The sequence below is a fragment of the Glycine max genome, chromosome 7, assembly GCF_000004515.6.
Source record: "Glycine max cultivar Williams 82 chromosome 7, Glycine_max_v4.0, whole genome shotgun sequence".
NCBI lineage: Eukaryota > Viridiplantae > Streptophyta > Magnoliopsida > Fabales > Fabaceae > Glycine > Glycine max.
The window spans coordinates 31,105,894-31,118,116 of NC_038243.2; the positions used below are offsets into that span (position 1 = coordinate 31,105,894).

General features: G+C 40.7%; 1 non-coding gene across 1 annotated transcript; it reads left to right on the forward strand.

Annotated features, from left to right (window-relative positions):
* The first annotated feature begins 1,167 nt into the window (after positions 1 to 1,167).
* Positions 1,168 to 1,274, forward strand: LOC113002251 (small nucleolar RNA R71). The gene has a single exon (XR_003267795.1). It is a non-coding gene; the product is annotated as a small nucleolar RNA R71 (small nucleolar RNA).
* Positions 1,275 to 12,223: the final 10,949 nt, after the last annotated feature.

Consider the following 12,223-nt stretch of genomic DNA (forward strand, 5'->3'; position numbering starts at 1 on the left):
CCCATGCTAATTCTTTCACTTCCTTTAAGCTTCCGCTTATTAGTGGACAACTCCTTCAAGAATTTAGCATATCTTGAAATTTGCTTTATTGCATCCAGCAGAGGTATGTTTACCTCTACTTTTCTAAATGTTTCCAATATCTCATTCTCTACCTCTTCCATTTTTTTGTTGGAAATTGCTCTTGGAGGGAATGGAAGAGGGATATGCTGCTTCTCTTTAGATTCACATGCATAGAAATTGTTAGGTAACTTACACTTTAAATTTTTGTCATCATCTTTTTCTGGAGTAGAGTGAAGTTGGGCAGGTTCATTTGCGGATGAGGAAGATGTTGTTGGTTGAGGTCCTTGACACTGCTTTCCCGACCTCAATGCAATGACAATCACATTTTTGGGATTCTGAACAGATTGAGCAGGTAATCTGTCAGAATTATGGGACTATTGTTGATTTAACTGTGTAGCCAATTGTCCCATCTGATTAGTTAAGCTCTGAATGGAGGCTCTGGTCTCTTGTTGAAACTACATGTTTTGCATAGTCATTTGGCTCACAAGTTCTTCAAGGGAAGGTTGCAGAGGGGCCTCAACTATTTGCTGTTTCTGGGGCTATTGCTGTTGTTGTTGTTGCTGCTGTTGTGAAAGATTCAACCATCTAAGGTTGGGATGATTCCTCCACCCGTGGTTGTACCTGTTGTTGGAGAGGTCATAATTGTTCTGTTGTGGCTGATTTTGCTGCTGAGGTTGAGGAGGTCTATTGTAGATATTTGCAAAATAAGTTTCGGGCTGTTCAATTGCTTCAGATTATTGCACAGAAGGGCAAAGGTCTGTGTGGTGGTCGGCAGAGGAGCATAAATCACAGAGTTTGGCGACAGGTGCAAATTTTTGATTCATGGCCAGTTGGGTTACCAGGTTAACCAAGACATCTAGTTTACCTTCAAGCTTCTTAGTCTCAGATGATGAAGATGAATTCGTGGCTACTTCATGCACTCCTCTAAGAACAATATCATCATTTCTTGCACTGAATTGTAGGGAGTTGGAAGCCATCTTCTCAATCAAATTCCTAGGTTCAGCAGGGGTCATATCACCAAGAGCTCCGCCACTGGCAGCATCAATCATACTCCTCTCCATGTTGCTAAGTCCCTCATAGAAATATTGAAGAAGGAGTTGCTCAGAAATCTGGTGGTGAGGGCAGCTTGCACACAATTTCTTGAATCTTTCCCAGTACTCATATAAGCTTTCTCCACTAAGTTGCCTGATGCCTGAAATGTCTTTTCTGATGGCAGTGGTCCTAGATCCAGGGAAGAATTTCTCCCAGAACACCCTCTCATCCCAGCTGAAAATGGACCTGAGAGCAAGGTAGTATAGCCAATCTTTTGCCACTCCCTCCAGAGAATGAGGAAAAGCCTTTAGAAAGATTTGATCTTCTTGGACATACGAGGGCTTCATGGTGAAACAAACAATATGGAACTCCTTAAGATGCTTATAAGGATCTTCACCTGCAAGACCATGAAACTTGGGCAGCAAATGTATTAGTCTAGTCTTGAGAACATATGGAACACCCTCATCAGGATATTGAATGCACAAGCTTTCATAAGTGAAATTAGGTGCAGTCATCTCCCTAAGAGTCCTCTCACGAGGTGGAGGTTGAGCCATGTTCTCAGTATAAAAATTAGTAGTGGAATGTTCAAAATCAGAATATTTAGAATCACCCTCAACAGAATGCTCAGAATGCTCAAAATGCACAGAATGACCAGGATGCACACTATGCCTAACAAATCTATGAAAGGTTCTATCTATTTCAGGATCAAAGGGTTGTAAATCACCTGGATTGCCCCTAGTCATGCACTATATGCAGCAAATAATGTGTTTCTCAACAAGCGCCTAACAAGGGGGTAAAACTACAACTATACTCAAACGATATCAAAATGAGTTGAAATTTTGTGAGGAACACCCTAAAATCATGAAAAGATAGCACAAAAAATTAAAAACAAAAATTCAAAGTCCAACTATGGAAACTGCCTAAGGAAAGTTTAGAAAAATAGAACAATAAAACTTGAAAAATAAAAAAACTTAGTAAATAGGCGATTTTGGCTAGTTAGAGACCTCTACCGAGCTTTGCTAGGTTGCCATAGTGTGGGAAATATTTTCTACCCCAAATGCATATATAACAATAGTCGTTCTCATATCCGGAGCAAAAGTTATGGCCGTTTTAAGTTTTGCTAAAAATAAGTTCTCAAAATTTTTTGAATCTCTCAAATCCAGCCACACCAAGTGTTCCTGGTATTTTTCACACAAAATATGGGTCAAAAGAACCTACCACACAAAAATTCAGCCAAAAATAACAACCCTAACTATAAAAAAAAATCGCCAATTAAATTGTCAACAGTCGTCGCTAATTCAGTCGCTAATGTAATGCTGTGCGAATAGTAACACATAATCAGTCTCTAATTCTGTCGCTAAGCACTATTCACAGCAAAACATAAAACTGAAACAGGAAAAGTGCTGAACAAGGGGTACTACTAAATTGCAAAACAGAACATCAAATAAAACAAAACAAGGCACTAACACAATATACTAATACAACACAAACACACTAAACAAAAGAAGTAAACGCAAAACAACTAAACATAAAACATGAATCACTAGCTATTATGAACCTTTGGACCACTGCTCCCTGGCAACGACGCCAAATTTGATCGAGGTCGTACCCGAATCAAATAAACATTAAAAATTCAGTATCTAGGAAGTGATCCTAGGTCGTCTCCCAACGAGCAATGGTCAACCAAACGTTCATAACAGATAGTAGCAAAATAGTAACGAATTGGGGGGGGGGGGTTGTTTGCTTTTGTAAATTAAACAACGAATAGATGTGGATTAGAAAATATTAGAATTAAAACACGTTGCTTCCCCTTGATTCACAAGCAAGTCTCTTATCCTAGGTTACGAGAGTTTATCCTTTATCAGTTTAACCACTTAATCCAACCCTAAATTAAATTACTAAGCAAAATTTAACATAAGACATTCATTATGTGATTAAGCAACACATATGTGGCGTCCCTAATTTAATGACTGGTTTAATAGTAATAATTTAAATAACAAAAACCATGGTAAATTTTTTTTTCTTCTTTTTTCTTTTTCATTTCTTTCTCTTTTCACCAAAACAAGGTTTAGAAGGAAAATCCTCACTATAGAGTCCTGAATGGCCAGTTCACAACTCTATTCGGAGTCATTTCTTTCTTACCGTTCATAATCTCTAAACTATTTTGCTTTTTCAAAAGGAAGAATGTACCAGCCATTACTTTAGGTCGTCACGTGAAAATAAAAGAATAAAATACGGTCGATAAACTCTTTTACAAATAAAGTTGCTAATGCTTTCTTTTCAAATAACAAGATCGATCATAAATGCATTCATCATTTAAAGCTGTCCAAAATATGGGAGTTTTACAAAATATATAGTGTCATCCAGAGCAAAGGTGTCCATAGTGGTGGCTTCAGCCACATGTATACAATCATCAAATTCCTATACATCAGGTCTACCCATACAAAAACAAAAGAGTAAACCTAACAGTCAGTCCTAGGTACACCCACCCTCAAAAAGTATACAAAACTAATCCAAAAAGCTGTCCACTAGGATGAAGAGCCTCCGCTGATCGCCATCTCCCTCGGGCCACTATCCTCCGTAGAGTCTGCCTCAGATGCCGACATGACTTCCTCGGGAGAATCCACCTCAAGAAGTGGATCCTCATCACCCTCTAGAAAGTCAAGGGCATCCACAGCAGGCTCAGGAGGTAGCTCCTCCAGGTCCTCCTCAGGGTCTTCCTCGGATGACGTTACCTCGATCACTTGGACGGGCTCCACTAGACGATATGGTGTAGGCGTGGGTAGTATCCACTCCACAGTGCGTTGAAGCGTCCGTGCAGGTTCATCTGGATGCACCAAAGAAGTAGCCGTGAATCGAATGGTGCCCCGAAATCGGCACCTCGTGTTGCCTTCGAGGGTCTCCCAAGCTCCCTCTAGGCACTCCATCTCTACTCGATCACGGATTAGCTGCGCTGCCATCACGATCTACAAGAAAGAAGAGAAAGGGGTAGACTCTTTCACAAGAATCTAACTGCGCTACACACAATTCGTCTCATAACCACTACATGCAAGAAAAAGGGGTATTTTAAGACTTTCCATCTCTGGTAATCGATTACACAGCCTTGGTAATCGATTACCAGAGGCTAAACTTGAATTACACAGCCTCAGGACATGAAATGTGCAAAAATACACTGTGTAATCGATTACACATGCCTGGTAATCGATTACCAGTGACCCATTCCTCTGTGTAATCGATTACACAGGCTGGTAATCGATTACCAGAGGCTCCCTAAGTTTCCTGACTTCGTTTTTAAGCCTGGTAATCGATTACACCCCGTGGTAATCGATTACCAGAGACCATCTTAGCCTCCTGTCTTCATTTTTAAGCCTTGTAATCGATTACCCACCCTTGGTAATCGATTACCAGAGACCATACTCCACATATCACACAAAATTCACAGCTGGCCAGCCACCACAAGCCTCCTTGCTTTGTGGTCTTGTTTTCCTTTTATCTGTTGACTGCCAGGAGCTCGCCTGTTTAGGTACATCACAGGTTCTCACTGACCGACTATGCCCGGGTTGGGTCGGGATTGGTCAAGCTTGGTTTTGGGCAATAGCACCCCACCTGACGTCCCCAAGTTCTCACTGACCGACTATGCCCGGGTTGGGTCGGGATTGGTCAAGCTTGGTTTTGGGCAATAGCACCCCACCTGACGTCCCCAAGGTCTCCTGACCCCCGCGACATATCTCCAGGTACCACTCTGTGGTCAACAATAAAAGCAGGAAGTTTTACCCTTCGTGCACAACAAGTTTTCCACATCCACAATGCGCGCATAAACCCACCATCCCCTGTTGCCCACCTCCAACTGAGCTCACGTACTCCCACGTAGCCCATATCCTCGTTTCTCTCAACACCGGGTCCCCATCAATCCTCCCAAGCTTCCACACATCCAAGCAACACAACATTCAAACAGCACAAGCTATCACAGCCAAGCAAAACAGAGCAAAGGCAGAAAACTCTGCTCAACACATCAACCAAAATCACAGCTTTTCTCACTTAAAGACCACAGTAACAATTCCTTCGATCCAATTCGTTAACCGTTGGATCGACTCCAAAATTTTACTGGAAGTCTATAGTGCATAAGCCTACATTTTGACCGTTGGGATCTACTGGCAAACATCCAGAACTCATTCTGCACTAGACTTTCCACAGCCAACCACACACAAGCATTTTCTCTGCACTTGTGCAAAATTCTGCTGCACAATTTCACAGCAAAAATTCTGCATAAGTGCAGATTTCGAAAATTACACTTCCTCTCATCCAATCTTGCCCAAATCAATTCCTACAAGTCCCAAATCATGTATCAATCATGCCTAAACCAAATTCAAGCTTTAAAGCACAGCAACACAGAATCTAGGTGTCCAACACCCCTCCATTCAATGGCTTTTCTAGGTTTGAAAGGTGAAATTTAGAATGAGGTAAATTTGAAGCAAACTCTCACCTCACACCAGTCCATAACATCCATTTAGACTTGTTCAAACTGGATTTACACCTAAAATCTCACCGAATCAAAATTTGACTCTTCAACACCCAAATTTGCCCTAGAAATGGCTCTTTGTTCACTTTGGTCATTTATTTTTCTCTCTAGCACAGTCCAAGCTTTCTCATAAGTCCTAAATGACATTTCAAACTAGGATTAACTCACTTTAACCTCCATTTACCACAGAATTCAGACTTAACCTTCCAACTCTCAAAGCCTCACTCTTTTTCCACTCATAACATCACATTCTCACTTTCCAACCCTAGGTTAACTCTACATTTCATCTCTAACAGTTTTCCATGAGCAGTTTTTCAGCATACAACATCACAAACATCATCACAAAACCCTAAAACAGAATGGGTATGTTTAACTCATCCAAACATGGCAATTTCAACAAGCTTTCAACAAGTTCCTTCACAAATAATCATCACACAGCAGAAAACTAACATAACCACCCATCATATCTCCCAAAACCCCATACCCACGAAATTTAAGAGAGAAAGAAGTCCACCCAAACCTGAATTTTCGAAGTCCCACTCGTAGCCACGCACTTCACGACCCCGAAAATGCCCTCCTTTCGCGATTTGGAGCAGAAATGATGGCCAAAGGTTGGAGCTTTGTTGGGGTTTCAATGGAGAATGAGGGGGAAGAAAATGGCAACGTGAGGGAGAGAGGGAGAGAGAAGGCTTCTGCAATTTCTGCTGAGTGAAGAGAGAGAGAGAGAGTTGCTTTTTGGTCTTAAATAAAAGGTTTTCCCTTTTTCCATTTTTTTATTCAAGCTCTGCCACATGTCCCTATATGATTGGAGCAAAAAGGGCCCACTTTCTCTTTTTGACTGTGACCCATACTCAGTCACAAAAGTGAGAAAAATCTGACCTTTGAAACGCTAAAATCCTGCCTCGGTTTGCGCGCCGTTTCTCTGATTCCAGTTTCTCGCGTTTCTCTGCGTCCGCCGGGGCCAGTTTTCGAAAGCAAGCAATATATATATCAAAGCGCTCAGAATAAAACCCCGAGCGTGGTTCAGAGGTTGGTTTCGTTAAATTTTAAGTCACACGCAAAACGATGATTTTTAATTAATTAATCAGGAATTAACCCATAACCTCCCAGTTATGGATTTCTCTCCCTTAATTAGTCCAACCCGCATATCTTGCCCCCACTATTCCTATTTCTACCAAGAACATATCTATACATATACACGGAACAATACACACACACACACACACACACACATATATATATATATATATATATATATATATATATATATATATATATATATATATATATATATATATATATAATCATTCAAAATACATCGTTTCCGTAAACTCCGGGTAGAAATTTCCAGGATGTTACAATACTCCCACCCTTTTAGGAATTTCGTCCCCGAAATTAACTACTCGATGAACAAGCTTGGGTACAATTCTCTCATCCTATCCTCCAACTCCCATGTAGAATCACCCTCATCGGTTCCCCACTGCACCTTCACCAACGCGATCTCCTTTCCTCTCAACGACTTCATTCTTCGGTCAGTGATCTTCTGAGGTTGTGCTTTATAGGTGAGGTTATCCTTCACCTGTACCTCGTCCACTGCAAGAATATGTGATGGATCCGGGTTGTACCGTCTCAGTTGAGAGACATGGAACACAGGGTGCAAATTCGATAAACTCGGAGGTAAGGCGATATGATAAGCTACAGGCCCAATCTTCTTCAAAATCTGATATGGACCTAGATACTTGGGTGTCAACTTCCTAGCCTTGAGAGCTCTTCCGACTCCGGTTATGGGAGAAACCTTCAAAAACACATGCTCTCCTTCCTGAAAATCTAGTGGCTTCCTCCTTCTATCATAATAGCTCTTCTGCCTATCTTGAGATGCTTTTATCTTCTCTCGAATCAACTTCACTTGTTCGTTAATCTGTTGTAGCATTTCAGGTCCAAGAAGTACCGCTTCTCCATCATCATACCAACAAATAGGAGTTTTGCACTTTCGTCCATATAAAGCTTCAAAAGGAGCCATACCAATACTGGCTTGGTAGCTATTGTTGTAAGTAAACTCAATCAATGGCAAACAATCCATCCAGCTACCTTGTTGCTCTATAATACACGCCCGAAGTAGATCCTCTAGAGTCTGAATGGTTCGTTCAGTCTGACCATCTGTTTGAGGATGATAAGCTGAACTAAGCTTCAGCTTTGTCCCCAAGGCTTCATGTAGACTCGTCCAAAATCGTGAAGTGAACCTCGGATCCCTGTCAGATACAATACTAGAAGGAATTCCATGCAACCTTATTACTTCCTTGATGTACAACTCCACTAGCTTTTCCATTCTATACTTCATATTCACCGGAATAAAATGAGCAGATTTGGTGAATCGATCTACTATGACCCACACGGCATCATGCCCATGACTAGTCTTGGGTAAACTAGATACAAAATCCATAGATATGCTCTCCCATTTCCATTCCGGAATCCCCAATGGCTTCAATTCTCCCGATGGTCGCTGGTGCTCAACCTTAGCCTTTTGACATGTCAAACATCTTGCTACATATTCGGCTACATCTTTCTTCATGCCATGCCACCAAAAACTTCTCTTCAAATCTTGGTACATCTTAGTCATTCCCAGATGGAAACTAAGACGACTTTTATGAGCTTCTTCCAAGATCTTAACTCTCAAATCATCTAAAGATGGCACACATATCCTCCCCTTGAATTTAATTAACCCGGTTGTGTCCTTCTCAAACTCCACACCCTTATCCCCCATTACATCTAACACCTTGCCTTGCAAAAACGAATCATCCTCTTGAGCCTTGCGTATGTGATCTACGAATTCATTGGTGATCTGCAACGCTCCCACAAATAAGCTCTTGGGTCGCATCTCGATTGCTAGATTCAAGTCTCGAAACTCCTCAATCAATCTCTGCTCCAAACTCATCATAGTCGCAACATGTAAAGATTTCCGGCTTAGCGCATCGGCTACTACATTAGCCTTTCCTGGATGGTAGGAAAGTCCAAAATCATAATCCTTGAGGAACTCCATCCATCTTCGTTGTCTCATATTGAGTTCCTTCTGATCGAACAAGTATTTGAGACTCTTGTGATCACTGAAAACTTCAAAGCGAGTACCGTATAAATAATGCCTCCAAATCTTTAAGGCAAAAACCACCGCTGCTAGTTCCAAGTCATGAGTCGGATAGTTAACTTCATGAGGACGTAATTGACGTGAAGCATAAGCCACTACTCTTCCCCCTTGCATCAACACACATCCCAAGCCTTGCCCGCTTGCATCGCAATACACTTCAAATGTTCTCTTAGGGTCGGGCAAAATTAACACTGGAGCTGTCGTCAACCGCCTCTTCAACTCTTGGAAACTTTGATCACACTTCTCATTCCAGACAAACTTCTCATTCTTACGAGTCAACTTAGTTAGAGGCAATGCCAATTTAGAAAATCCTTCAATGAATTTTCTATAATAGCCAGCTAACCCCAAGAAACTTCGAACCTCCGTTGGAGTTGTCGGTTGTTGCCACTCCATAACCGACTCCACCTTGTTCGGATCCACCGCAACCCCGTCCTTGGAAATCACGTGCCCTAAGAACTGTACTTTCTCCAACCAAAATTCACATTTCGACAGTTTGGCGAACAACTTCCTATCCCTCAGGATATGCAACACAATCCTCAAGTGCTTCTCATGCTCCTCCTTATTCCTCGAATACACTAGGATATCATCAATAAACACAACCACAAACTGGTCCAAGTAATCATGGAATATACGATTCATATAATCCATGAAAATAGCCGGAGCATTAGTCACTCCAAATGGCATGACTAAATACTCGTAGTGCCCATACCGAGTCCGAAACGCAGTCTTTGGGATATCTTCCTTCTTAACTCGGATTTGATGATACCCAGATCGCAGATCGATCTTCGAAAATACCGTCGCTCCCCTCAATTGGTCAATCAAATCATCTATCCTTGGTAGAGGATATTTGTTCTTGATAGTGACCTTGTTTAACTGCCGGTAGTCTACACACATCCTCATACTTCCATCCTTCTTTTTAACCAACAAGATCGGCGCTCCCCACGGTGATGCGCTTGGGCGAACAAATTGTTTGCTCAAAAGATCCTGCACTTGTGCCTTCACCTCTGCTAGTTCCACCGGAGACATTCTATAAGGCGCAATCGACACTGGATTCGCCCCAGGCACCAAGTCAATAATGAATTCCACTTCTCTCTCAGGTGGCAATTCACAAATATCATCAGGAAAAACTTCCGGAAATTCTGCCACTACCGGTATACTACTAACTTCAGGGTCCTCTTCCACATACATAGAGAACAACACCATGTAAGTTCGAACATCCTCCGTTCCTTCGTTGACTGCATCCTCTTTCAAAGATTCACTTGGAACTACATCTCCACCAAACACTAGCATCTTCTCCTTACAGTCTAGAAAGATATGGTTAGTAGATAACCAATCCATCCCCAAGATCACATCTAGATGAGCTAAAGGTAGGCAAATCAAGTCCGCCATAAAAGATCGACCCTCAACAATTATAGGACACTTCAAACACATCCGAGAGGTGGTTACAGGCTCGCTCGTCGGAGTAGACACCACCATATCATATGGCAACTTCGTCGCACATAACCCCAACCTCTCCACACATGCATGAGATATGAAAGAATGCGTGGCACCTGAATCATAAAGTACATCTAGTAGTTTATCAGCAATCAAACACTTACCCCGTATCAAATCGTCGGAGGCAGCCGCTTCTGAACCACTCATAGCAAACACCCGAGAGGGTACTTTTGGTCTTCCACCACTAATGTTGTTGTTGCTAACATTACCGCTCCTTGTGGAATTAGTGGGTCCACGATTGACGGTGTTAGAATTGGCCGTCACTGTTGGCCTCCCGGTCAAAGAGAACTGTGCTAGATCCTCAAGAGAAAACAACGCTGGAGACTTAGCCTTCCATTAATCAATAGAGAATGAAATTTTATTGCTAAAATGAAAAGTAAAAACTGGAATTGCAAAACAAAAAAGTGTTTGAAAGAAGAAGAGAAGCCTAAAACTCAAAACGAAAGAGGAGAGAGAGGATAGAAGAGGGCCTAAACTAGAACCTTGGTGCTGTTATATAATTTTCAGCCCCAAAGCTTACAAATCTGTTTTAAATCCAAGCCCATAAATAAAATAAAATCAAATCTAGATAAGATAAGATAAGATAAAATAAAATCTAAATAAGATAAGATAAGATCTAGATGAAATAATATCTAGATTAGATAAAATCTAGATAAGATAAGATTTGATAAAATTGTTTGCTCTCTTCAAGTCCAAGCCCAATTCTGGATTCAAGCCCAATTGCTTATAATTATCCTGAAATTAAATTAAAAACACAAAATTAGTCCAATAGGCCCAAATGATAAAACTGCATAATTAATTTGACAATTAAGACTAATCAGTAATTAAAATGGTGCAAAAAGGGTTAAGAAATAGGAGAAAATAATGACACATCATGGAGGTTGAGCCATGTTCTCAGTATGAAAATTAGCAGCCGAATGCTCAAAATCAGAATGTTCAGAATCACCAGCAACAGAATGCTCAGAATGCACAAAATGCACAAAATGCTCAAAATGATCAGGATGCACACTATGCCTAACTAATCTATGAAAGGTTCTATCTATTTTAGGATCAAAGGGTTGTAAATTAAATCCTTTGATAGCCCTTTTGAGCCTATGTTCCCCATTCTTTGTTTTGAAGCTCATTACAAGCCTTAAGTGAAAAATCATGATCTCACCTTACCCTTAAGGAATTTTGAAGCTTTGTAATTGTTTTGGGAATAAGTGTGTAGGGGGGGAGGGTATGTTTCATTGGAAGATATGTTTTTTTTGGCCATGCTTGATGATGTATTTTTCCATGCTTGATGTATATACATATATTGCCTAATTGTTGCTTTATTTTTCAAATATTCAAAATGCTTTCAAATGCTAATGCTTCAAAAAAAAGAAAAAAAGAAAAAAAGAGAAAGACAGGAAAAGAATGAAGTTGAATAAATGAGGTCTTGTTTTGAGGACTTGGGCTGGTTTGAGGACTTGGTTGATTTTGTTGATATTGAAGGTTTTGGATTTACTTTTTATGCTTAATTTTTAATTTTGGTTTTGGGTTTACTACTTTTGCTTAATTTCCACTTATTCCCCATTGCTCCTCTATTCCTTTGGGTTTTAGCTACTTATCCCATACTTTCCTCTACCTTGTCCCTGACCCCATTACAACCTTAAAAGACGTTTTGATCCTCATGTGCATGTGTTTGTGGTGTTTGGTTGTCAATTTTAGAGTCTTGCCAAGTCTATGTGGTGTTTGTTTTCATGGGTGCTCTGAGAGTAAACATTAGCCTAGACACTTGAGAGATAAAGTGCATATCTTGTGAGGCTTTATCACTTTTCATTCAATTCTTGAGCTGATTGACTACCTTGCCATGTTTGAGGTGCTTGGATGATTTTCATGACTGTCTTGATTCTTGAACTCTTTACGTGTTGGATGTTGTCCATTCCTTTCATTCCTTGAGATTCATTGAGAAATATGTAAATGTTTTTGTGTTTGTTTGTCTCTCTTTAATGTCT